This window comes from Callorhinus ursinus, unplaced genomic scaffold (assembly GCF_003265705.2).
Source record: "Callorhinus ursinus isolate GAN/ISIS: 27379988/994484 unplaced genomic scaffold, GSC_fseal_2.0 scaffold11, whole genome shotgun sequence".
In the NCBI taxonomy this organism is placed as follows: Eukaryota; Metazoa; Chordata; class Mammalia; order Carnivora; family Otariidae; genus Callorhinus; species Callorhinus ursinus.
Window position 1 is genome coordinate 13935567 of NW_027397073.1, and position 27926 is coordinate 13963492.

The 27926-nt window shown below is 43.0% G+C and overlaps 1 long non-coding RNA gene and 1 pseudogene across 1 annotated transcript; one reads left to right on the forward strand and one right to left on the reverse strand.

Moving 5' to 3' along the window:
• On the forward strand, nucleotides 1-27926 carry LOC141373712 (uncharacterized). Its single transcript, XR_012379988.1, has 5 exons — nucleotides 1-197; nucleotides 5902-5994; nucleotides 7770-7889; nucleotides 8088-8242; nucleotides 27381-27926. It is a non-coding gene; the product is annotated as an uncharacterized lncRNA (long non-coding RNA).
• LOC112835294 (bifunctional phosphoribosylaminoimidazole carboxylase/phosphoribosylaminoimidazole succinocarboxamide synthetase pseudogene) lies at nucleotides 21783-23078 on the reverse strand (annotated as a pseudogene).

The following is a 27926-nucleotide window of genomic DNA, read 5'->3' on the forward strand; positions in this document are numbered from 1 at the left end:
CACAGAACCAGAAGGGGTCCCAGGAGACAGAATCACCTACTGAGTTATTCCTTTCTAATGGTCTTGAGTAATGTCAACTGCCCACTTGAGACAATAGGTGCCTGGAGAAGCCGGAACACCCACCTTTTTGTTCAGCCCCTGACTGGGTGACTGTGCAATTTTGAGTCTGGAATCTGTCAGAAGGAGAGGAGGGGCAGGTAAGAGTTCCCCTGGAGGCTGCCGACTCTTCCTGGTTTGTGCAAGATCCTTCCAGTCTCAGCGGGGGTGGGGGGGTGGTTTCCCATCTCCGGACTCCCCTCTGTCCTAGGCCAACGTGGACAAACCTGGACATTTGGCCACCTTAGCTCTCTCTGGAAAAATCTAGTTTTGAAAAGAAAATAAGAGCTAGAGGTTCTACTCCGGGGGCTATAAAAGATTGCCTTTATCTTGGTAATTCGCTCTCTGCTTATTTTTGTTACCTCTTATCTGTTTCCTGGTAGTAGAGCTCTTAGAAAGAAAATGGATTGTGGGCGGGTGTGCTGGGGCTGCGTAGGGTGTGGTGGCTGGGACACCGGGCTCACTCTGCAGCTGGCTCTGAGGAGAAGGAAAGCTCTCAGGCTGGAGTGGCTGATGGCAGCTGCCAGTGGGGGGAACGAACCGGGCGCTAAAGCTGCTGAGGGGGTGCGGGGGGCAGGTGGCTAAGTGGCCCGAGAGTGGGCAAGCCTTCCCTAGGGGCAGGCCCTCCTGGCGGGGCTCCAGCGCCGCTGGTCTGCTGGCCTTTCACTCCTCCCTCCACAGCAGACGTCTTCCCCGTTGTGCACGTGGGTGCATTAATCCCACGCTTTGCCTCGTGTCCAGAAGGGAGCGAGGCCCGGAGCCAAAACATTACAGTTTGTCTTCAGCTCTTACACTGCACTTCCCTCCCTCCCTTCCTCCCTTCCTCCCTTCCTCCCTTCCTCCCTTCCTTCCTCTCTCTCCTTCCTTCCTTCCTCTCTCTCCTTCCCTCCTTCCTTCCTCTTTCCTCCCCCCCCTTCCTACCTTGCGTTGCATCATCTTTATTTCCCTTTCTTTTCAGGGCTCGATTTTAAGAGTCGCGCCACCTTACAACCCAAGTGCCGCTACTGCCCCCTTGTGTTTCATCGGTGGAAGAACTCAGTCCCAGGGTTGTCCACACACCTGGGGAGAACCAAAGACCCTGGCATGCACGGAGCTGTGAACTGAGCTGAAAGGCTGTTGACTGCATAGTGTTGGCAAAGAACATACATGCCCACTGGGGCGACATTTCGGGTGGTGTGGTCCGACCGGCCTCCAGGAAGCCATACAACTAGAGCTAACTGAAGAATTCCCTGAGAGAACACACCTAGATCTTGTGTAGCTACAACGAGCTTGTGTGGGTCCTTGTCGTGAGCTCTGGTACACACACAGGGCAGGACTATATCTGCCTTGTTCGACATGGAACTTTAATGCTTAGCACAGCACTCGGCCCATATTTGTTGGGAGATATGGGAGTCAGATTCATATCACAATTATATGCATATCATAATTATATATGCACGTATAACAATATTTATTACATTTTTTACTATGTGCTAGAAACTGTTCTAGTCCTTTATAGGTGTATTTTCTATATTTGTCACAAACACCTTCTCAATTATTACCCCTTTGGGGCGCCTGGGTGGCTCGGTCGGATAAGCGTCTGCCTTTCACTCGGGTCATGATCCCAGGGTCCTGGTCTGCTTCTCCCTCTGCCCCTTGCCCCCCCCCCCCCGGCTCATGCTTGAGCATGCTCTCTCTCTCTCTCTCTCTGAAATAAATAAAATCTTTAAAAATAAATAAATAAATTATTACCCCTATCTTATAAGTGAGGAAACAAAAGCATAGGATTGGCAACTTGGCAAAAGGAAGTGGCAGTCGGGATTTGAATCCAGGCTGTCTGGTTCCAGAGCATTCTTATGGACGCTTACGTTACATGTCTCCTGTTTATATGCATCGACATTTCATCGTAGTACAAGGGCATCTGCTGTTAGCCCAATAAAATGCATTTGTTGATCTAGAAAAATGATACATTATGGTATCATTTTTTGAGTACTTGAGTATTCAGAACGATTCCAGGATTCCTTAATATTCTTTACTGAACACTCCCATCAAATGGTGTGTACATATATGGCAAAGGGGAAGGTTTTGAAAAGTATTAATGTGCATTTCTCTTTTGCCTTTCTGAATGCCAGGCTTTGTCTTAGTTAGCCCCAAGTATCAACTTGCCTTGGCTCAAGGGAGGGGGAGTGTATGGGACAGGGAGATTCAGCACATTAGAGTGTGAACACAGGAAAGATGAGATAGCATTCAGCCCCTGACATGCAAATGAGAATGAAAATATTTTTCCAACTCATACCACCTGCACTCCCCTCTCCTCTTTCACATAGCCCAATCCTGATAACTCCGTGCAGAGCTCCTTCTGCTAAGGAGGGCACACATGATATGATAGTGAGAACTGAGATTCATAGAAGGGGGCAAAGCCTGATTCTTCCGGCCCCAGGGTATGTAGAGAAGAGATCTGCAGAGGGAGGTAGGAGACCCAAAATGGGTTGCATATGCCCAGATTTTTGCCTCATTTCGCTTTGGCTCAAGTAAGGAGAGAAAAAAGCCAAAGGCAGAGGAAGCGCTCTGTCAAAACAAGACGCTCATTAGCGCCCTGAAAATCTCTCTGGATCAATTCTCAGACCTGCCCAGCTCACCCTGAATGGCAGTCCTGTCGGTTACGCTAGGGAGGGAGGCTCTGGATGGAACTACCTTAGGTTGCCCAGGATCCCGGCTTCAGATGCTGAGCTGAGAGCAGTGGACATTCCCCGGGGCCACACACACAGGTAGGACATCAAGCGCTGAGACTGGGACTCTGGAGCAGGGGCCGCGGGGATTGCAAACTGGCTGTAGGAAAGGCCAGAGGTCTACAGCTGCGAGCGTTGAGTGAATTTGGGCGTTGGTAAGCCTGAAAGTACCGCCAGAGCAGTGCTCAAGCCAGAAAAGAGCAGATCATCATCTACATGAGTCACAGAATGCTGGCAGAGCCTTCACATTTCCCCTAAACATCCAGTTGTCTACAGCGGATCAACTGGAGGAAACTGAAGCTATCTGAGAGCTGAACACCTTTATCCAAATGATACTGGATGCTTCCTAAAGCCTCGTGTATATTATCAGACTGGATTTAGTTTTAAACCAGTTTGGACATGTAGCTAAAATTTTTTGAATCATGAAATTTGTGGGAGGCCAGATTACTTGTGACCGGAAGGAAGGTGTACATCTCCCTACTTGCAGGTTAAAGTTTGCAATCCCAATAAAATATATATACCTAGGCAAGAACATAAAGGACCGTGCCTATATTGATTCTTCTGTTTTCATTCTGAGTTGCGTCTTTGTCTCAATTATTTGCTTTGCTAGCGTCCCCTGCTTCCTGAAGGCAGTAGCCGTCTAGCCTAAAGTGGATGTGGTAAGAGGCCACTGGATTGACAGAAGAGGCCGAGTAATGACCATGCCCTTTGGCACAAAGATTATTTTGTGCTAAAGACAATTGAGACCCAGCAAAAAAAGTTCTATACTGCCAACTCCTAACTGCCTAAAAATAAAGTATAAATTTCCTCTTTTGTAAAGGTGCTTCCAGACCTACTCTCAAAGACAACCCTTACCACCTGAGAGACTCCATGTGCCTAACAAGACAAGCCTCATTTACCATATATTTCCTCCCCTTCTCATAACTTGTTCTCCCCCTACCTTTCCAGAAGCCTAAACCCCTTTTCCTTTGTTTAGCCTAAGATGCTATATAAACCTAATCTGACTGCTGCCTTGCATCTCATTTCTTGGTGAAACTCTTGTGTATACATACGTAATTAATTTTTTTTCTGGTTAATCTGTCTTTTATGGGTATGATCTGTGGACCCAGCCAATGAAAAAGGTTTTCCCTCTACTACAGCCCCATCTCTCAGCCCTGGCAACCACTATTCTACTTTCTGTCTCTACAGATTTACCTATTCTGGTCTTTTCAGCTACATGGAATCATGTGATATGTGACCTTTTGTTTCGTTTTGTTTTAAGATTTTATTTATTTATTTGACAGAGAGAGACAGAGAGGGAACACAAGCAGGGGAAGCAGGAGAGGAAGAAGCAGGCTTCCCGCCGAGCAGGGAGCCCGATGTGGGGCTCGATCCCAGGACCCCAGGATCATGACCTGAGCTGAAGGCAGACGCTTAACCGAGTAAGCCACCCAGGCATCCTTGATATGTGACCTTTTGTGACTGGCTTCTTTCACTTAGCATATTTTCAAGACTCATCCATGTTGTAGCATGGGTCAGTGCTTCGTTCCTTTCTTTGGCTAAATAACAGTCCGTTGTATGGATGGACCATATCTTGTTCATCCATCCATCGATCAATGGACATTTGTGTGGCTTTTACTTTTTGGCTATTATCAATAGTGCCACTGTGAGCATTTGTGTACAAGTTTTTGCGTGGACATATTTAATCTTGAGTATATATCTGGAAGTGGAGATGCAAGGTCATTTGAACACTTCTCATTTCACTTTTTTGGACCCACCAAACTGTTTTCCAAGTGGCCGTTCCACTGCACATTCTCACTGGTGGTGCATGAGGTTTTCTAATTTCTCCACATCCTCATCAACATTTGTTATTGTCCTTCTTTCTCGTGACAGCCATCCTTGTGGATGTGAGCAATAGCTCACTGTGTCACATATCGTTTTTTTTTTTACAATTTTATTTATTTATTTATTTGACAGAGAGAGAGAGAGAGAGACAGTAAGAGAGGGAACACAAGCAGGGGGAGTGGGAGACGGAGAAGCAGGCTTCCCGCGGAGCAGGGAGCCCGACGCGGGGCTCCATCCCAGGACCCTGGGATCATGACCTGAGCCGAAGGCAGACGCTTAACGACTGAGCCACCCAGGTGCCCCTGTCACATATTTTTTTGAAGGTTTCTAATAACTAACCTTTTGGGGAGTTTGCAGACATTTCTATAAGGTTCTTCTTAGCCTTGCTTCATGATCCCTTTTTTTTCTTTTAGTTTAGTTTACTGCTATATCATTCATGTAAAATAAACACCTCTATTTAGACTTTTTTGGGAAAGTGACTAATCATATGACCCTATATATGAGGTAATTTTAATTGCTTGATAGAGAGAGCTATTTATCTTGAAGGCCCCTAAGTAAAGTTACCACAGGTCTCTAGGGATTTCCTCGCTAGTGGCATGGGGTAATTTTTGTGTCCTGTCACACTCTGTATGACAGATGTGTGACCAAACCTTACTCTGTTAATAACTTTACTTTTTAATTGAACTTTTACCCGTCACGGGCGGAGGGGCAGGGTATATGGCTGGTTCTGAGTTAATTACAACTGCCATTATTTTTTATTTGCAGTGGCTGAGCAAGCAGTAAAACAGCAAGTTAAGTCACATTTGCAATGGGACCACGACTCAATTAGTGTTTTTGAATAATAGGCAACAGTAATTAAGGTCATGGCCATTGCAGCAGCAACATTATGTGGTACCCTGGCTCTGGCAAAGGCTAGTTTGCAATCTGTCTCCAGGGAGGGGGTTGAAGGGAGACAGAATAAACCAGGCGGAGGTTCTCTCCTTCAGGATTCTTGCAAACTGGGAGTAGAAATTCTTGAGAAGATCTTAAGTAATTTTTCCACACCCCAGTTTATCAACTTCCATTTCAGAAGCTCAAAATTCAACATTAATGTCATAGGTCCTACAAGGTAATATTTTCAGTCCAGTTAACAGGGGCTCTGAAAAGCCAGGCTCCTGAGACTGAAAACCATAGGCAAGCTTTAACATATACCTGGATACCAGGGTGGGCAGGGGGAAATTAATAGCGCTTTCAAATTGGCTTTGCAAACCTAAGCCTATAAAATTCTTTCTAGGCTAAGAGAGAATGTGCCCTTCTTCAGGATAAGAAGATTGAGGCCCAGCATGGTCATGTGACTTGGATGTGCTCTCTCCATGAGAGGTCCTGGGTGAGGTGTCTGGTTCTCATTTTAAATTTTAGCTGCTGTACTACCATCTTCAGAGCTGCAGCTACTTCGACGATATGGGCCCTTGCCTCTAGCCTGATATTTTATACTAGTGGTAGAACATCTCTCTACAGAACCTAATCCAAAGGGCGAGACATTATGAACGTTCGGATCAAGAAGGGCTACAAGAAATTGGCCCAAACTAATGGTCTGAGAGCTATTAAAATGGACATCAAACCATCCTTGAAAGTGAAATCACTAGATGAGAGACACTAGGTTGAGGGATGGACTGTGTCTGAGGGTCAACCTCTTTCTCCCACACACCTACCTCCTCACAGATCTGGTCATCCAGAAACCCAGTGCTTGTCCTCACTGAGGGCCATACAGTTGTTTCCCTAAGTATGCTTCTCCGGGCCATTTGGAGATACGTCCTCCCCAATTTGCAGTGATTCTATCTGGAATCACTAGGCCAATGAAAAGGTTTTGTGCCTCCTCAAAATTCATATGTTGAAATCCAAACCCCAAAGATGATGGTACCAGAAGGTGGGGCCTTTGGTGGTGCTTAGGTCATAAGGGTGGAACCTCATGAATGGGATGAGTGCCCTTATAAAAGAGGCTCCTGAGAGATCACTCACCCCTTTCGCCGTGTGAGGACACAGCAAGGTGTTGGCTATGAACCAGGAAGAGGGCTCTCACAAGAGCATAACTACACTGGCACCCTGACTTTAGACTTCCCGGCCTCTAGAACTGTGAGAAGTAAACTTCTGTTGTTTATAAGCTGCCCAGTCTGCGGTATTTTGTTATAGAAGCCCAAATGGACTAAGAATTAGTACAGGTGTATGCTATAGGAATCGAGAGGAAGGTCAGGGAAGGCTCGATGGGGTGGTATTTGAGTTCGGAGAGTGAGCCAAGGTGGTTGGAGATGGTATTAAATCCCACTGTAAAGATTTTGAGGCATCAAGAAATTCCAAGCAAGAAAGGAACATGCAGAGAGTGTTGGGAGTAGAGAAGCCATGGAGGCTACAGAGAAATATGGAGTAGCTGCAGGAAAGGCACAGGTAGACTCCAAATGGCAGAAAGAAGTTGAAAGACGGTCTAGGTGTACTCAGCCTAGATAATTTTTTTTAAGATTTTATCTTTAAGTAATCTCCACACCCAATGTGGGGCTTGAACTCACAGCCCTGAGATCAAGAGCAGCGTATTCCATCAGCCGAGCCAGCCAGGTACCTGTCAGCTTGGTTATTTTTTAAAGAAACGTGCACTTGCACCTACCCTTCCTTTGTATCTTCCTAGAGTTTAAAAAATGATTGCTCTTTTGACTTTCAGGACTCCTACTTTCTAATTTGATGTTAGAAATCATTCAGGATGGAGTGGCTTTATAATTACTGAAAGAAAGGTCACAAGTGTTTTTGCACTGTGGGCTTGAGGGTGGGAGGTTGAAATTAATTTTCGTATGTTTTTTTGGAGACGGAAAGATTTCCCTATGGAGGGTAGTGGACTATTCCACCACAAAATATGCCACTTTTTTTTTAAAAGATTTTATTTATTTATTTGAGAGAGAGAGAGAGAGAGAATGAGAGATAGAAAGCACGAGAGGGAAGAGGGTCAGAGGGAGAAACAGACTCCCTGCTGAAAATATGCGTCTTTGACAGGAGGATTGTTTTGAGCTGAAGGCAATTGAGAAGAAGTAGATATAAGAAAAGTTCTCCATCCTCCCCCTATTTGCCTAAAAGCAGGACATAAGGTTATAAAGGTGTCCTCCCTCCCCTCTTTGCCAGAAAGGACAAAAGATAATCACCAGAGACAACCTTAGACCTTCATCAGGTGGGAAAGGGCACCAGAAGAATCCTCACAGCAAACTTGACTAACCAGCCCTGATCTTCCATTGGTTTCCCCAGGTATTTGCCTTTCCACACTTTCTGCCACACTAGAAACTCACAGTCCTTCTTTGTCACTTCTTTAAAAACGTATTATTCTTTTGTTAAGATGCTATATAAGCCCACATTCTAGCCACCCCTTTGATTTACTCACGTCTGGGTACTTCCAAGTGTATGCATGATGCACATGTTGATGAACTTCTGCTTTTCTTTTGTCAGTCTGATTTGCAGGACCCCTGGTCAATACAGCTAAGATGGGCAGAAGGAAAAGATGTTTCCCCCTTTCCTATACCTGGCTTCTCACAGGGGATTTCTTTTATGGAAAACCATTGCTCCGCATTCTCCTAGAGACCCTACTGTCTTCCACTGTGACCGTAAGTTCCACTGTAAGTTGTTTGGGTTTTGTTTTGGTTTTTGAGCGATAGTAAAGCAAAGTTTATTCAGCGATCCTATAAACCTCCCAAGGAGGAAGGGGACCTGGGAAGGTTATCCTGTAACAGTTATTTTTGATCAATGGAGGTTAAGTGGACAAGTATCTTAGTCTGCTCAGGCTGCCATAATAAGATACCATACATGGGGGGGGCGGGGTGTGATGGCTTAAACAACTGTAATATATTGTCTCACAGTTCTGGAGGCTTGAAGTCTAAGATCGAGGTGCTTTCAGGGTTGATTTCTGGTGAAAATGCTCTTCCTGGCTTGCAGATGGCTACCTTTTTCATTGTCTTCACAGGGTCTTTTCCTCTGTGCCTGTATGTTGTGGGGGGTGGGGGGGTGGGAAGAGAGATAGCTGATATCTCTTCTTATAGGGACAGCAGCCCTATAGGATTAGGGCCCCACCCTTAAGATCTCATTTAACCTTAATTACTTCCCTAAAGTCCCTATCTCCAAATACAAAGCAGAGTGGAGATTAGGGTGTTAATGTATGGATTTTAGGGGAAACAATTCAATCCAAAACAACTCAATTTTAAGGGTCCATCAGCCCAGAGCATCTCAGAACCTGCCTTTGCTTATTCTAATTTTTATAATTCTTTCTAGTTGGTCCTAACCATTAATTTATAGCCCTTGAATCACTGAAGAAAGACAGAGGTGGCTCTTACCTTGGTGGTCCTTTGTGTTTCCTGGAAACACAAAATGGTGAGAGAATCCCTCTACCATCCCTGCTGTTAGGGAACACAGGCCTTAGTTAACGTTCACTGGTATCACTAAAGAAGAGGCTCTAAATGGTTTTGACTGGTCATCCTTACACATTTTTTGAGCATACGCCCCTGACATATTTATTTATTCATTCACTTATAAATTATGTACATATACTATAATACTGCTATATTATACTGCAAAATATACACAAATATTTGCAAAACAAAACACAATCAAAATCATTCTTAAGTTAAAAATAAAGATAAGTAACAGTTTGACTCATTGCTTCCCACACTTCCCTCTGGAAACCGCTGTCCTCAGTTGAGGGTATAGTAGCAAAACCAAGGATGAATTTGGAACCACTAATTTTTACATCCTGGTTCATTCTCTTATCTACTGTGTCATCTCTTCTGAGTGGCTGAGTTTCAGCAAAAGACCCAAGAGCCCCCAGTTACCTCCAACAGACAGATTCCTGATAAGCTTTGGTCTGTTTAGGTACCAAATACATTCGTTTTAGTGAAGGATATAAAGAATACTGTGCCTTCCAATAAGGGAGCAGGCAGGGGGAAGAGGTTGGGAAGTTACATACTATAGGAAGGGGGCCAGGGTTTTTATTTTTATTTTTTAAAGAGCTTACTTAGCATTTAAAGCCAAAGCTTACCCTTTAGTTATGAAAATTTTGCCAGAGCTCTTTGTTGTCACGGACATTAAGGACTGTTCAGAAAGGAAAGTTAAATTTTATTTACTTGCAAATGAATCCAGGTTCCGGTGAATTGAGGATGCAAACTCAGCTTGAGGTCTAGTCACTTAGATGTGAATTAAAACACCCTCCCCCGTGGTAATAGATTTTCACCTCTAAGGAACACAGGGGGAAGAAAGGAAAAAAGCCTGAGCCTCTCGGGTGAAGTGTCTATTGTTATGCTAGTGTACCATGAGCAGTTGTGAGCTATAGTTCTGTTATGGCTTCCCTTCTATCAAATTGTGGGTGCTTGTGGCTGGATCACAGGGAAGGACCCAGGTAGGTTCTTCATCTGGATTCTTAAAGAATATTTTTTAAAAAGGATAAAAATCACAATTCTCATACAGATATGAAAATGAACACATGCTGAAGATTTTATTTGACTGAAACGGGTGAGATGTTACAACCAGTTCAATGGAAAAGTCAAAAAAAAGTACCAATCTATGGAGTACAAGAATGTTAAAAATGAATGTGCCGAAGCACCCTAACCTAGCTTTTACATTAGAAGGGAAGTCAATGAAACTTCTAGGGATGGGACTGAATTTGCATGTTTATAGCAAAGCATTATTTTGCATCGCTATCCGTCATATAAAATTCACAGTTGTAAAATAGCTCCCTTGGAATCATATAATCCAGACGAGTCCTCTAGAGTCTAGACAATGCATCATTTCCCATGAAAGCACAAATTTGTCCCCCATTGCTTACCTCCAGGAGCCATCATGCCTGGTCCCCCTGGGGACTGCGTAGCACAGGGGCTGCTGGGCCACTGTGTGCTCCCGGTGCCTGGTCTCCCCTCCTGTCCTGTTCTGTGGTGTCAGCTGCATACCCAACGCAGGGCACTCACACAAGGAGACACCCCCCCCAGTTCCTGACAGGCATAATATTTTTACTTAGTTCCCACTATCTCTGTGATACTTGGAGAGAGATGAGAGAAGGAAGATGATGTCTGTCATTCCTTTTCTGTTTCTGTTGATGACCTCTTCCTCCTTCAGAGCACTAAGAGGGGGCTGCAGCAAGGAAGAGAAGAATAATGGTGCAACGTTCTCTGTGATATTAGCGGTGCTGTTCTCGCTGTAAACAGGTTGTAGCATATATGTTAGGAAAGTGGTTTCATTTTAGTTAATTGATCTTTATTGCAGTTTCTACTGCATACTGGAGACATGAGTGAGGGCAATTTAATCTCTCAGAGCTTTGGTATTTGAAGCTGATAAAATGAAATGGTTGCAATAAAAATTTCAAGGTCACTTCCAGTTCTGAATATTTATGGATGTATTCCTATTGATCAAGAATCATGGATCATACATGCAACTATAGCGATTGATGTTCTTACTTTCATGGCTCTTTTCTTTACTGTTCTCATTGTTGAAAAATACTTAAAATAATTTATTTTATGAAATATTGCATAGGGTTGAATGGCACATTGGGAGAAGCTGAGCAGAAAGCAGAAGAGGGTTCATGTGCACTGTTTTTACATTGAAAAAGAGTGTCCAAATCAAAGAGCCTAATATAAAATTGGAAGGATGCTAGCTGTTAGAAGTTTGATCATTTCAACATTGCTGTCTTCTCTGCCCTTTGTCTTCTCCACCGAGTCCCCTAAATGTTTTAATGCATTGACACTAATGTATTATTTTGGATATGTTACCACCATTTTGTGGCTATCCAGAATGACGTCTTAATAGGGCGCCTGAGGGGGAGTGAGTGTGGAATTGGGGCAGCGTCCTTGCACACAGGCCTTGTGTGATGTACCTTATGAACCACTGTTTCGGTTACTTTTACTTCCTGAATAAAGGTTATTAGGTAATTAACTTAAAACACAGTAGCAGTTACCCTTTTGTAAGGGAAATTTACATTTATAAAGGAAGTCTACATTTTTAGGGGTGTCTCCCTCTCTGTATCACTGTATCAGGAAGAGAAGAATGGCTCTGAAATACAAGAGAATCTTTTTTTCTTTTTTTGTCAATAGAGAAAGCATTGATTTAAATGTGAATAACAAACCTTACCTTTTTGTTATGCTTTACCTCCTAACCTCCCCATAACTGACCTTCCTCTCCACCATACTTCTTTTGTCTTTAGCGGACCATGGTATTTAAGCTGAAATTCTAAGCCACTTCTTAGAGATACTCACTTTTCTCTGGGCATCGCCTATATATACACGAATTATACATTATACAGTTTTTCTCGTGTTAGTTATAGGGGCCCCAGCCAAGAACTAAGAAAGATAGAAAGAAAATTGTTTTCCTCCCCTACACCTCAACAACTCTACTAGGTTTTATGTAGCCTTTAAGCAAATCCAGACTCAAATTAGAGCATTTTGTCATGACAGTGCCTTAAGCTGACCTGTTGGCTGAGCCAGGCAAAGGACTCCAGGGTATCAAAGAAAAGGTTGCTGTTTGTTCCAACCTCAGCCCTCCTAACACGGGCAGCATTTTCTTTATTTCACACTTCTGATTCAAATTTAAACACCAGATCTCCTTAGAGCTCATGAAAATTGGCTGTCTCTGACCATTAACTCTTCAGCATTTTGTCTGTGTTCAAAATTTCATCTTAAGGGGAACTCTTCAAGTTTCACAGGACGTGATGGGGTTCATTCTTTCAACAGCTTTTTCTCACTAGTTTTCTGTTTTCCTTATGAGGAAGCTAGATTCCCGTGCTCTCATGTAATAAAGCATAAGATTTTACCTGTGGGTCTTAGAGTAAACCAGAAGCAAAATTATAATGAGAACAAATAGTTGAGAACTCACCTAAGAATTTTTTGGGGAAAAAAAAACTGCTCTGAGAAAAGAGATTCTAAACAATACAAACTGACTTCCTGGAAAGAAAATTGTTAATATTTTCTTCCTCCTTTATTTTAACATTAGTGTTTTGACTGTAGATTTAGCTCATGCCGCAAAGGGCAGGACATGCTTTGATTTTGTCTAATTCAAGTCTTGTTGGGAACAGAAAATAAAATTGGCTAGTAAAACGGTGTCAATATCTTAATGGATGAGAAATGAATAAGTTCTTTTTGGGCAGGTACCATGTCTTATTTATCTTTATGCCCACTAAAATGACAAGCGTGGTCATTTGTACATGGTAAATGATTGATAAAGGTTTACTGAGCTGAATTATTGAAGACAGGAGAGTCTTGGGATTAGATGTGTGCTCTTAATCTTTTGAGACAATTGTCAAGGACAACCATGAGGCCTTTTGGGGAAAGTGTACTCATTCTTATTTTTAACTGTGTTCCTGAAGGTTTGTACATGGCTATTTTCCAAAGTGGCATAAAATCCAAGGACATAGTTCATTTATCTTCTGATTTATTTAAATTAGTCTTAAGGAAAGCTTACTCAGCTTATGCCATTATTAATAGGTAAGTAATATATTTGGCAAAAAGACTTAGATACTGGGGCAGGGAGAGTTAGTTCAAACTGGTAGACTTCTAACATTTTGGTGAGTATGGAGTACTGCGAATAGTCGGCATTAGCAAGTTATAGAGTAAGTTTTAAAAATAGCCCTGTCTTGAAGTAGTGAAATGGCCAGATCAATGATTAGTTTGTTTCTATATCTTCTATCCAGAATCATTTTTCCTTCATTAAAGTTATGGCCAGTGAATAGCTGTGCTTTCCACAAAACTGGAAACAGCAGTGTGGGAGTCATGCTTGAGTGAAGTACATAGCAACATAAGGTGTGTGATGTAGACTGAAATATATAGTGGTCACTTCTCCATTTAGAATTTATTTTAATTGTTTTTAGGAGAGAAAAGAGATGTGAAGATTTCTCAGACAAATATGGTTTCTGGAAATACAAGTAATTGCTCCCACCAGGTGTGCTCTGGAAGTATAGTGATAATTGCCAAGATAAATCATGAGCTGACCTTACATTTCCAGGCTGGAGTAGCCAGCCTCTATCACAGCCTCAGAGGAAAAGGAGGCTGAGGTTGAATAAGGCTATGAAAGAGCTGACCGTTGAGAATATCACCTTTGTATATAAATTTTAGGTTCTTTTTTTTTTTTAATTTTATTATGTTATGTTAGTCACCATACAATACATCATTAGTTTTTGATGTGGTGATCCACGCTCCATTGTTTTCATATAACACCCAGTGCTCCACGCAGAACGTGCCCTCCTTAATACCCATCACCAGGCTAACCCATCCCCCCTCCCCCCTCCCCTTTAAAACCCTGTTTGTTTCTCAGAGTCCACAGTCTCTCATGGTTCACCTCTCCCTCTGATCTCCCCCCTTCATTTTTCCCTTCCTTCTCCTAATGTCCTCCATGCTCTTCCTTATGTTCCACAAATAAGTAAAACCATGTGATAATTGACTTTCTCTGCTTGACTTATCTCACTTAGCGTAATCTCCTCCAGTCCCATCCATGTTGATGTAAAAGCTGGCTATTCATCCTTTCTGATGGCTGAGTAATATTCCGTTGTATATATGGACCACATCTTCTTTATCCATTCATCTGTTGAAGGGCATCTCGGCTCTTTCCACAGTTTGGCTATTGCAGACGTTGCTGCTATGAACATTGGGGTCCATATGGCCCTTCTTTTCCCTACATCTGTGTCTCTGGGGTAAATACCCAGTAGTGCAATTGCTGGGTCATAGGGTAGCTCTATTTTTAAATTTTTGAGGCACCTCCACACCGTTTTCCAAACTGGCTGTACCAACTTGCATTCCCACCAATAGTGTAAGAGGGTTCCCCTTTCTCCACAACCTCTGCAACATTTGTTGTTTCTTTCCCTGTCCATTTTTGCCATTCTAACTGGTGTAAGGTGGTATCTCCATGTGGTTTTGATTTGAATTTCCCTGATGGCTAATGATGATGAACATTTTTTCATGTGTCTGTTAGCCATTTGTATGTCTTCTTCAGAGAAGTGTCTTTTCATATCTTCTGCCCACTTTTTGACTTGATTATTTGTTTTTTGGGTGTTGAGTTTAAGAAGTTCTTTATAGATCTTGGATACCAGCCCTTTATCTGTAGTGTCATTTGCAAATATCTTCTCCCATTCTGTGGATTGCCTCTTTGTTTTGTTGACTGTTTCCTTTGCTGTGCAGAAGCTTTTTATCTTGATGAAGTCCCAAAAGTTCATGTTGCTTTTGTTTCACTAGCTTTTGGAGATGTATCTTGAAAGAAGTTGCTGTGGCCGATGTCAAAGAGGTTACTGCCTATGTTCTCCTCTAGGATTTTGATGGAGTCCTGTCTCACATTGAGGTCTTTCATCCACTTTGAGTTTATCTTTGTGTATGGTGTTAGAGAATGGTCGAGTTTCATTCTTCTGCATGTGGCTGTCCAATTTTCCCAGCACCATTTATTGAAGAGACTTTTTTCCATTGTATGTTTTTTCCTGCTTTGTCAAAGATTATTTGACCATAGAATTGAGGGTTCATATCTGGGTTCTCTATTCTGTTCCATTGGTCTATATGTCTGTTTTTGTGCCAGTACCATGCTGTCTTGGTGATCACAGCTTTGTAATATAGCTTGAAATTGGGCAACGTGATGCCCCCAGCTTTGTTTTTCTTTTTCAACATTTCCTTGGCGATTCGGGGTCTTTTCTGATTCCATACAAATTTTAGGATGGTTTGTTCCAGCACTTTGAAAAATGTCATTGGAATTTTGATCAGGATGGCATTGAAGGTATAGATTGCTCTGGGTAGCATAGACATTTTAACAATGTTTATTCTTCCGGTCCATGAGCATGGAATATTTTTCCATCTTTTTGTGTCTTCTTCAATTTCTTTCATGAGTGTTCAGTAGTTCCTAGAGTATAGATCCTTTACCTCTTTGGTTAGGTTTATTCCGAGGTATCGTACGGTTTTTGGTGCTATTGTAAATGGAATCGTTTCTCTAATTTCTCTTTCTACAGTTGCGTTGTTAGTGTATAAGAAAGCAACTGATTTCTGTGCATTGATTTTGTATCCCGCCACATTACTGAATTGCTGTATGAGTTCTAGTAATTTGGGGGGTGGAGTCTTTTGGGTTTTCCACATAAAGTATCATGTCGTCTGCGAAAAGAGAGAGTTTGACTTCTTCTTTGCCAATTTGAATACCTTTAATTTATTTTTGTTGTCTGATTGCTTTTGCTAAGACTTCTAGTACTATGTTGAACAGTAGTGGCGAGAGTGGGCATCCTTGACGTGTTCCTGATCTTAAGGGAAAGGCTCTCAGCTTTTCCCCATTGAGGATGATATTCACTGTGGGTTTCTCATAGATGGATTTTAAGAACTTGAGGAATGTTCCCTCTATCCCTATACTCTGAAGAGTTTTAATCAGGAAAGGATGCTGTATTTTGTCAAATGCTTTTTCTGCATCAATTGAGAAGACCATATGGTTCTTCTCCCTCCTCTTATTAATGTGTTGTATCACATTGATTGATTTGTGAATGTTGAACCACCCTTGCATCCCGGGGATAAATCCCACTTGGTCATGGTGGATGAGCCTTTTAATGTATTTTTGGATCCTATTGGCTAGGATTTTGTTAAGGATTTTGGAATCCATATTCATCAGGGATATTGGTCTGAAATTCTCCTTTTTGATGGGGTCTTTGCCTGGTTTGGGGATTAAGGTAATGCTGGCCTCATAGAATGAGTCTGGAAGTTTTCCTTCTGTTTCTATTTTTTGAAACAGCTTCAGGAGAATAGGTATTATTTTTTCTTTGAATGTTTGGTAGAATTCCCCAGGGAATCCATCAGGCCCTGGACTCTTGTTTTTGGGGAGGTTTTTGATCACTGCTTCAATCTTGTTACTGGTTATTTATTGGCCTATTTCAGGTTGTCAATTTCTTCCTGTTTCAGTCTTGGCAGCTTACAGGTTTCCAGGAAGGCCTCCATTTCATCCAGATTGCTCAGTTTATTGGCATATAGTTGTTGATAATAACTTCTAATAATTATTTCTATTTCCTTGGTGTTGGTCGTGATCTCTCCCCTTTCACTCATAATTTTATTAATTTGGGTCCTTTCTCTTTTCTTTTGGATAAGTCTGGCCAGTGGTTTATTGATCTTATTAATTCTTTCAGAGAACCAACTTTTAGTTTCATTGATCTGATCTACTGTGTTTCTGGTTCCTAATTCATTGATCTCTGCTTTAATTTTAATTATTTCTCTTCTAATGCATGGCTTAGGCATCGTTTGTTGCTTTTTCTCTAGTTCTTTAAGGTGTAGAGTTAGTTGGTGAATTCGGGATTTTTCTATTTTTTTGAGTGAGGCCGGGATGGCTATGTATTTCCCCCTTAGGACCACCTTTGCAGTATCCCATAGGTTTTGGACCGATGTGTTTTCGTTTTCATTGATTTCTATGAATTGTTTAAGTTCTTCTTTGATTTCCGGGTTGACCCAAACATTCTTGAGCAGAGTGGTCTTTAGCTTCCAAGTGTTTGAATTTCTGCCCAATTTTTTCTTGTGATTGAGTTCCAGTTTTAAAGCATTGTGGTCTGAGAATATGCAGGGAATAATCTCAGTCTTTTGGTATCGGTTGAGACCTGATTTGTGACCCAGTATGTGGTCTCTTCTGGAGAAAGTTCCATGTGCACTCGAGAAGAGTGAGTATTCTGTTGTTTTAGGGTGGAATGTTCTGTAAATATCTATGAGGTCCATCTGGTCCAATATATCATTCAAAGCTCTTGTTTCCTTGTTGATTTTCTGCTTAGATTATCTGTCCATTGCTGAGAGTGGAGTATTGAGGTCTCCTACAATTAACGTATTGTTATCAATATGACTCTTTAGTTTGGTTAACAGTTGGCTTATGTAGATGGCTGCTCCCATGTTGGGAGCATAGATATTTACAATTGTTAGATCTTCTTGTTGGGTAGACCTTTAAGAATGATATAGTGTCCTTCTGTGTCTCTAATTACAGACTTTAGTTTAAAATCTAATTTGTCTGATACAAGAATTGCTACCCCAGCTTTCTTTGGAGGTCCGCTGGCATGGAAGATGGATCTCCATCCCTTCACTTTCAGTCTGGATGTATCTTTAGGTTCAAAATGAGTCTCTTGTAGGCAGCATATGGATAGGTCCTATCTTTTTATCCAACCTGCAACCCTGTGCCATTTTATGGGAGCATTTAGGCCATTCACATTGAGAGTGATTATTGAAAGATATGAATTAATTGTCATCATGTTGCCTGTGAGGACCTGGTTTTTATAGATTGTCCCTGTAAATTTCTGTTGTATATCATTCTTGGGGTCGTTCTCCTTTTATAGAACCCTCCTTAATATTTCTTGCAGGGCCGGCTCAGTGGTCACATATTCTTTCAGTTTCTGCTGGTCGTGGAAGCTCTGCATCTCTCCGTATATTCTAAACAAAAGCCTTACCAGATAAAGTATTCTTGGCTGCATGTTCTTCTCATTTAGTACCCTGAATATGTCTTGTCAGGCCTTTCTGGCTTGCCAGGTCTCTGTGGATAGGTCTGATGTTATTCTGATGTTCCTCTCTCTGTACCTAAGGAATCTCTTCCCCCTAACTGCCCTTAAGATGGTTTCCTTGGTTCTAAGATTTGCAAGTTTTACTATTACATGCTGGGGTGTTGGCCTGTTTTCCTTGATCTTGGGAGGGGTCCTCTCTGCCTCTAGGACATGAATGTTCGTTTCATTCCCCAGATTAGGGAAGTTCTCATCTACGATTTGCTCAAATACATCTTCTAGTCCTCTCTCTCTCTCCACTCCCTCCGGGATTCCAATCATTCTGACATTGGAACGCTTCATGGTGTCACTTATTTCTCTGATTCTGTTTTCATGGATTCTGAGTTGTTTTTCCCTGGCCTCCTCTCTTCCCTTTTTATCTATTATATTGTCTTCCAGGTCGCTTATTCATTCTTCTGCCTCACTTACGCTAGCTGTTAGATGATCTAGATTGGATTGGATCTCACTGATAGCATTTTTAAGTTCTGCCAACTCAGCTTTCATTTCTGCCCTTAGAGACTCTGTGTTGCCATTAGTTGATTTCTCCATTCTAGCCATTGTCTTCACAATTGCTAGCCTGAATTCCATCTCCGACATCTTGGTTATATCTGCATCCATTTGTAAATCTGCCGCATAAGTCATGATCTATGAGTCTTTTCTATTTTGGGGGCTCCTCCTCCTAGTCATTCTGTTGATGGGTGGTTGAGGGAATGTACAGAGTCCAAATTATTGACCAGAACCCAAGCAAGATGCACCTGTTTTCTTGGGACCTTGGGGTTGCTGGCCTCTCGTTTTCCCAGCCTGTCTTCTGGGGGAGGGGCCTGCCGCGCTGTTACTCAGGCAACCCTGTTTGGGCCGAGTTGCCCTGCCCCCCTGTGGCGGGGGATGGGCTCAGTGGGAACCAGTTTTTTGGGGCTTTTGTTCTCTGGCAGCTTTCCCTGGTGGCTTTCCGCGTCTCTTTCATGAGTCAGAGCAGAAGAGACCGGTTCCAATCCTCTGCCTCAGAGCAGAGAGACCGCAGTCTGTTCCTCATTGAGCTCTCCAGGCCACACCATCTCCGTTTCTGTCCGTGCTGCTATAAACTGCAGCGGCCTGGGTTGTGCGCCCCTCTGCTGCGCCCCCAGTCCTGCCTCCAGTTTGGAGCACGTCTCTGCCCTTTGTGCTTCTAAAACCACCAGCCGCCCCCACCCCCACACCCCGCCGCTCCGGGTTTCCGCCCTGGGGGCTGCCCTAAAGTCCTTTCCCCGCCGCTACCGGTCTGCGAGTCTGTGCCCGGTCCCTGAGTCTGTGCCCCGTCCCCAGCGCGCGAGGCTGTCACTCACCGGCGGTGTAGAATCCCCACGGCCAGGCACCCTCCCAGTGCCATTTATCCTGCAATATCTGCCCGCGGAATCACGGGTCCCTGCTTCGTACCTTGGCACCCACCAGTTGGCGATATTCTGTTCGTAGAGATCCAGATCTTCTTACATCTCAGGCTAGTTTCGTGGGTGCTTACAGTGGTCTGGTAGATATCCAGCTCAATTCCAGGGACCAGTTGAAATAGGGTCCCCTACTCCTCTGCCATCTTTCCTTCCCAAATTTTAGGTTCTTTAATAACACGGAAGGGTCTGTGTATGTTAAAATTCCACTTTATACATTTGCTGGATATGAGATTCCCCAAGCACAGAAGAATGGAGGGATGGATAACACAAGTTAATTTATTTCTGTGTAGTTTATAAGTAAATTTGAGCCATACAACAGGCTACAATTTACTTTGAAGACCATTCTTGTGATCTGTTGTGACTCTATTCTCTGCCTTGATTTAATACATATGAATGTATGTACAGTTTTCAAAAATGAATCCCAAGTTTGTAGCTCTACTTACTTTGCCTTTTTCCAAGACTCTTTTCATTCAGAAGAGAATGGGTAAGGCAGAGAGAGGCCTACTGTGGAGTTGGAGGTGGGAAAGTCAGGGAAGTGGAAGGGACTGTGTAGAGAGAGGGAAGATCCTAAAATAATGTGGACAAGGAGGAAGTGGGGGTGCACTGCCCAGAAATGGGAAAGCGTCATTAGGCGAGAGGTCAAGTTCAAAGTGTGGGGCCAGACTACTTGGGTTTTCACATATCCCAATAAGTCTTGATCCCGGATGCAACCAAGCATAGAATATTTCTCCTTAAGCTTTCCCTCTAGGATTTTTGGGCAAATCCAGATTTCTATCATATTTGTTGGAATAAGTCCTATGGATTTGCCTGTGGGCGAGGCAGATCACTTGGAAGAGTCAGGAGTGATCCATGGCTGAGGTCAATTTAAGTATTTCTGACAGGACAACAGATTTATTTGTTCTCACACAGGCAAGAGAAGGAAAGAAAATCCCATTTTAATGCAAGATGCGTATATAAAAAGTTGTTCTTGAAGCAGGAGGCAATTCCCAAAGAGAAGCAAAGTCCAGTTTGACCTTTGTGCGTCTCTTTTTGATTTTCTAACATTCCTGAAGGATCTTTTGGAAAGGAGGGAGTAATTATTTAGCTAATTCAGAATCATTAGAGAAAATAATTTTAATAATAATATGTAACATTTAATCAGTGCTAATATGGGCCAGGGACTGATCTAAGATGTTAACTCCTGACTCCTCTACACAAACCTGTACAATCAGAAGGTGTGAATAGAGAAAAAGGTCAAGTAGCTGAGCAGCTCTGTTTTCTTCTTTAATTTGTTTTGCCTAGAAATTTGGAAGAATCCTTTTCCAAACATCTGAGAACTCACAGCTTTCTCAGAAGAGATCCTGGCAAGGTCTAAATGGTTCTCCTCTTTATGCACATTATAAAACACAGTATTTAATATATTAGCTGATGTAGTGAACCTGCCAAAGTTTTACTAATGTGCCAGAACATTTACCAGCCAGCCCTTAATTACTAATAACACCCCCTCTGGATTCATCCTGAAGGCAACTCACTCTGTCCCTTTCTTGTCCCTATTTGCTATCTCCATTCTCGACTAACTGGGACACAGATTTTCTTTCATTTTGCATTGGAAGGGAAGAAGGATAAGTAGGGTGGCACCAGAAAGAGATAAGGAGAGAGAAAAGACTCCACCAGAACAAGAGTGGGAGAACTGGAGATTTGGGGCATTTAACAGACAGGATTAACTTAGACAGTGATCACATATAGGGAGAGCCTGAGTTGCATTTAGGATGACATTGTGGGCCTCCGAATATGAGGCTAATTTGTGCATTAGTTTCTTATTGCTGCTATAAAAATTACCACAAACGGGGCGCCTGGGTGGCTCAGTTGGTTAAGCGACTGCCTTCGGCTCAGGTCATGATCCTGGAGTCCCGGGATCGAGTCCCGCATCGGGCTCCCTGCTCAGCAGGGAGTCTGTTTCTCCCTTTGACCCTCTTCCCTCTCGTGCTCTCTATCTCTCATTCTCTCTCTCTCAAATAAATAAATAAAATCTTTAAAAAAAAATAAAAATTACCACAAACTTGGAGACTTAAAACAACACAAATAGGGGTGCTTGGATGACTTAGTCAGTTAAGCATCCAACTCTCTCTCTCTCTCTCCCTTTTTTTTATTCACTAGTAAATTTTATTGTTTTCTTTGACTGACTTTAAAACTTTTCCTCTTGATTTTTTTCTGAAACTAAACAAGAAATGTATATTTTTTCTAAACAAACAAAAAAGCAATGTTTTATAAATTGCCCTCTCGGATTTTCTTGTCAGCCTGCTTCAAGGAAATCCATGTGTTCAATATACTTGCTCACAGTTTAGCCCATACCAAATGGTTGTTTAATCCAAATATCTGAGCAGCAAACTGAGCTGATCCTTCTGGAGAAAATATGGTTGAACAGCCAAGACCACTGGGTAGTTGAAGAGAAGACCACACATCCTGAGCTCCCCAGTCTGGAGTGAGTGGAGGGCAGCTGATAACTGGGTATGCAGTGTTACCAGACATCACTGGTCCCAAACCATTGCTTCTGCCTGCCACTGCCACAAATACAGTAGGAATGCCACCCCCTTCATACTCTGCTTTAATCCTCAGAATTTCCTCTGGTTCTTTAAGGGCAGATGTTACCCGAAGTTCACATGGCATGCCAAAATTTCTACAAGCTTTCTTGATTTTTTCACAGTGACTGAGATCGGAAGTTGAGTCCATCAATACTACAGCTCCGCACAGACTTTCTGATTTCAGAAGCAACTCCACTCTTTCTGCAACCCACTCAAAATTTTTCTTTACCAACCGGAGCCCTTTGGGAGTTACTTCCTTGAGGTCACAATGTGACTGTTTATCTTTCTGTTGGCTTCAATCTCCTGGAGACTCTAGACGGCTAGAGTCTCCAGGAATCATTACCAATAACATCAGCAAGAACAATTTCTTTGGTGGTTACATCAACACCAAATTCAATCTTCGTGTCAACCAGCATACAGTTCTGGGGCAACTAGGATTTCTCCAGTATTTCAAAAATAGCCTGTGTAGCATGATTCATGATATCTTCTTCAGTCTGGCCTATAACAAGTCCAGCAAAGCAAAATTTTGCAGCAATTAGCTGTTCCCCAGACCACTGTGGCTCATTATTGGCATCATCCTTGAGAAACAGCTCCACTTTAGGTGGGTAGAACTTATATCCCTCCTTGACACCAAGATTTCTTTTGAGAAAAGAACCAGCTGCTATTCTTCTACAAACCCATTCAATTGGAATCATTTCACACTTAGGTGTAATGAAAGCTGTCTCCCCACATTTTCTGGGGAAAGCAGTTTTGAGACCTGCTTCCTTTAACAACTGAAAGATACAACTGGTAGTTTATTTTATTTATCCTTCCAAGTGATTCTTTCTGGCTGCATTTCCTGCTGTAATCTAGTCCGTGGACTGCAGGAGCACTTTTCCTGGACTATCTGGCAATTCATAGACTTCTTTTGTTTTACCCTCATAGAGTTTTCTATCAATATTCAGTACCTCAGCTGTCACCATTATTCTGTGTGGGCTGGGGGCAGCGGCCACGCTGGGAAGAGAGGCCAGACTCTGGAAAAGAGGAGTGGTTAGAGGGGGTCCAAGTGTCCAACTCTTGATTTCGGCTCAGGTCATGATCTCAGGGTTGTGAGATTGAGCCCCGTGTCAGGCTCTGTGCTCAGCAGAGTCTGCTTAAAATTCTATCCCTCTTCCTCTGCCCCTCATGCCCCCCCCACTCTGCTCACACTCTATCTCTCAAAGTAAGTAAGTAAGTAAGTAAGTAAGTAAGTAAGTAAGTAAGTAAATAAAATAGAACAACTCAAATATATTGTCTTATAGTTCTGGAGATCAGAAGTCTGAAATGGGTCTTATGAGACTAAAATCCAGGTGTTGGCAGGGCTAGTTACTTCTGGAGAATCCAGTAGAGAATATGTTCCTTGCCTCTTCTGTCTTCTAGATGCTGCAAGAATTTCTTAGCTTGAGGCTACATTACTCCAATCTCTGTTGCCAACCTCACCTCACCCTCTTCCTTTTATGTAGTCAAATCTCCCTGTGTCTCCCTCTTATGATTCTTATATACATTCAGTGCCTGTGTAAAAGTGTAGATAATGCAGGATAATCTCCTTAAGATCCTTAACTGAATCATACCTGTAAAAAAAAAAACCTTTTGCCATATTTGGTAACATTTGTAGGTTCTAGGGAATAGGATCTGGATATCTTTGAGGGTCATTATTCGGGCTTCCATTGTTTGGTTAGCCAAGACAGCTGGTGAATCCTCCCATACAGACAGCTGCTTTATGATTGGGGGCATCTACAAGTCTTGGAAAAAAGTGGTAGTAATATGTCCTTTCCCTCTAGGGGAAATCTGATCAACCCTGAGTATCAGCTCCCAAGTTTTTCCCTAAGTTGACTTAATTCTATCCTTGGAGTCAACTGAGCCAAGAGTAATTCTCTTTTATCACGGTCTGGAATGCAAATGTTTCCCAAGTACTGTCAGGGAAGAAAAACTTTTCCTCTACCCTCTTAAGTTTAGCCATTGAGGGCCTGCAGATTAATCTGACAAAGAGATTAGCAAGAGGAATAAACAGATTTAATTACATATGTATGCATGGGGGTTTGCAGAGAAATGCGGCTCAGGGAGGCCGTCAGAATTTGGGGCTTACATATCATTTTAACAGGGAATGGGGAGAGACAGAGGGACACTTCTGGGAAAACAAATGCCTTCTTAGTGGGGAATGGATAAAGGGCACTGATATAAAACCAAAGGAAGTTTTTGAAAGATAAATGGGCGCTTAGGAAAATATTTGGGTGGTAGGAGAGTTTCATGGCAATGCCTCTTTGGGTGTGATGCCAACTTCTATTCTCTAGGAAGAGAAAATTAGAGCTGCTCTGGGGAGGGGATTTATGACAGTTAAGTTCTTTTGGGAAACTCTGCTTTTAGGCAGATAAGGGATTTCAGGAACCCAGATGTCGTTGGCTCAAAATAATTTTTATGCCATGGTGGCTTATTCTGGACCCCTTCAGAGCCTATATGTATGCAAGATTTGATCCAACTTGAAGTTCTTCACTTTTGAGTCTTCTGCATATATGAGATATGTGTTCCTTGTTAACACACATTTATGTTACGTGGAGAGAATGAACACAATTTTGGAGCTAGTGTATCAGCAGGGCCTTTTTTTTTTTTTTTTTTTTTTTTTAGTATAAGGAAGATGTATAACAAATTAGGTCCCGGAGGAGGAAAAGCAGGGCAGATGATCCTGGAACGGAATCTGTAATCCATCCTCCCATGTTAGAGGGAGGCCCTTTGTGGGGAGACTCTGTACCCACCTTGTGGGCAATGGTCTTGCTTCATAGCCTGGATCCTGCTGCTGCCTATGTCCTTAGGCTGGGTCCTACTTTATGTCCCTGGTCTGGGTCCTCAACACTTCCCAAACTTTCCTGCTTGGGCTTGTACATCTGATCCCCCTCTCCTTGCACACTCTCTAGGAATTTTTGGGCTGAATCATTCTACTGTCTAAAAGCGTGTAGCGGGGCGCCTGGATGGCTCAGTCATTAAGCGTCTGCCTTTGGCTCAGGTCCTGGGATCGAGCCCCACATCGGGCTCCTCGCTCAGTGGGAAGCCTGCTTCTCCCTCTCCCCCTCTCCCTCGTTGTGTTCCTTCTCTTGTTGTGTCTTTCTCTCTGTCAAATAAATAAATAAAATCTTTAAAAATAAATAAAAGCGTATAGCCTTAGTTACATAGTCCTCATGTTTAAACCTTAAAAATATAATAATCTTAGGAAAATCTTCTGTCTTCCTTTGGGAATACCAGACCAGTGAGTCACCAAAAAGCCTTACAAGAAGGGGGGGGCGGGGCTGGGTCCCAGGGCTATTCATTCACTGGCACATTAGTTATCTAAGCCCTAAAAATGAGTCAGGGTGGCCTTCAGACGGGAAACAGGACGTTTGTGGGTGCCCCCCAGGAGTGCACGAACTCTGAAGCAGGGAAATGACAGAGCAATGTGGAAGGGATCTGGGTAAGGGCACTTCTGTGTTTGGGCCCGTAGTGGTACCAAGAACTGAAGACAGGCTTCTTCATGCTGCCAGGCCTACCCCACTGCTTTCTCCGGCCACATTCTAAATTGCAGGCCATACTTGTTGCCTCTTTTACTTTATTCTTCCGCTCTTAAAAGCTGGCTTGCATTACCCCCACTGTACTGTAATGTCAACTCATCAGCTCTCAGAATGACCCTCTCTCAGTCATTGTATGCCTCCTTAAAAGCATAAGATACCAATTATTTTCTCCTTCTTTGAGATTGCTAATTGTTACAGGTTGTGTCCCCCAAAAGATATGTGAAATCCTAACCCCTACTACCTGTGAATGGGACCTTATTTCAAAATAGGGTCTTTGCAGAGGTAATCAAGTTGAAATGAGATCATCAGGTTGGGCACTAATCCAATATGACCAGTGTCCTTAGGAGAAAAGAGACAGAGACACACAGGGAGAATGCCCCACGACCACGGAGGCAGAGATGCGTGTGCTGCAGATGCAAGGCAAGGAGCACCGCAGGTTGCTGGTCACCACCAGAAGCAAGAAGAAGAAGCAAGGAAGGCTTCTCTCTTACAGGCTTCAGAGAGAGCATGGCCCTGCTGAGCCCTGGGTTTTGGACTTCTAGCCCTCAGAACTGTGAAATAATATATTTCTGTTGTTTGAAGCCATTCAGTTTCTGGCATTTTGTTACCAGAAAATAAACACAGTCATGTTTAAAATACTATAATCCTGTGGGGTCCTGGTTCTCTGTCTCATCTCTGGCAATTTCTCACTCCTCTTCTGGCTTCTCTTCCTCCTCCAGGTGCCTAATGCTAAGTGTTGACTGGGATTTCATACTTCAGTTTTAATTCTCTATTTGCATATCTGGCTCTCTCACTCATTTCTAAGCCTCAGCCCTCACTTCAACACAAGTGAAATGAATTTCAAAATTTAACTTCTGATCACGTCTAACATTTTTCCTTTCCAGGGAACATATTCAACCTGGATGTCCTGCCAGCTTCTTGAATTCATTACGTCTAAACTTAATTTTCAGTGACCTCCTCCCCAGTCCCAGCCCCTTCGCATCCACCTGACTTCCTCATCGGTCCCTAGCTCAGTGCCCATCCCGGTCTAGTCATCCGTATCTGGAATCCTATAAGGTTTTGCTTTGAGTCTTCTCATCCTTAACCAGTTGCCAAATGGAGGGGGAGAACTTTTAACAACTCTCATCAATAGAGTAGGTACCCACTAAAGTCTGCATGACAAACCATACCAAACTACCCTTGATTACCATATTTTTACTTGTCACCTTCCCATAACTTGCTTCCCCAACCCAGAAGCCCCAAACCCCTTTTCCTTTGTTTAGCCTAAGATGGTATATAACCCTCCATCATCTGGCTGCCTAGGGGAGTCTCATTTCTTTGTGAAATCCCTGAGCATATGCAGGTAATTAGATGTGGGTTGTTTTTTGTTGTTGTTGATCTGTTTGTTTGTTTGTTTGTTTTACTTGAAAGAGAGAGAGAGAAAGAAAGCACAAGCAGGGGGAGCGGCAGACAGGAGAGGGAGAAGCAGGCCTCCCACTGATCAGGGAGCCCGATGCGGGGCTTGATCCCAGCACGCTGGGATCATGACCTGAGCTGAAGGCAGACGCTTAACTGACTGAGCCACCCAGGCGCCCTGTTAACCTGTCTTTTATCAGTTTGATTCAAGGGCTTCAGCCAATGAACCTAAGATAGATAGAGGGGAAAATAGTTTTTCCCCACCCCCACAAAGCCTCGGAAAGCTGCTCCCTTTTTCAATCTCTCCATCTCTCCCCTGTCTTACACACCAGGCTGCTTGCAAGTGAATGGGAGCCAATGAGCGGCCGTGACTGCCCGGCCAAAGCTGCTCAGCGTGAGCAGGGATATGAAGAGGCAAGCATCCTGCCCATCGGGAGGCGGGAGCTCTCCCACCCAGACTTCCTGAGGAATGAAGTACAGGCAGCTCACATCTGCAGCCAACCAGCCTGGGTGGTATTCCTGGAAGTGTGAAATGCTCACAAATCCCTTCCTGGGGGCCAGAGCCAGTTGGACAACCTGGAGGTTCCTGGTGGCCTGTCTGTTCTTCGGGGGCAAGCTTGGGGAGCTGAAGAAATCAAATCAAGGCCTCAGTCCCATTGCAGAATTGCTTCTTCACAACTCTGGTAATAGGCACTCAATGCCCGATTTAAAAATCTGATGATGTCGCATTAAAAATGTTGCAATTATCTTCCTTTGATAGTTGTTAGTGGTTTCAATTGGGGTGACTCATAATTAGTCTGTCACAGGGTTGATAAAAAGGCTCTTTGTCCCTGTTTTGGAAATAAAAATGGGTATCCTCTAAATGGATCTCCTACTTA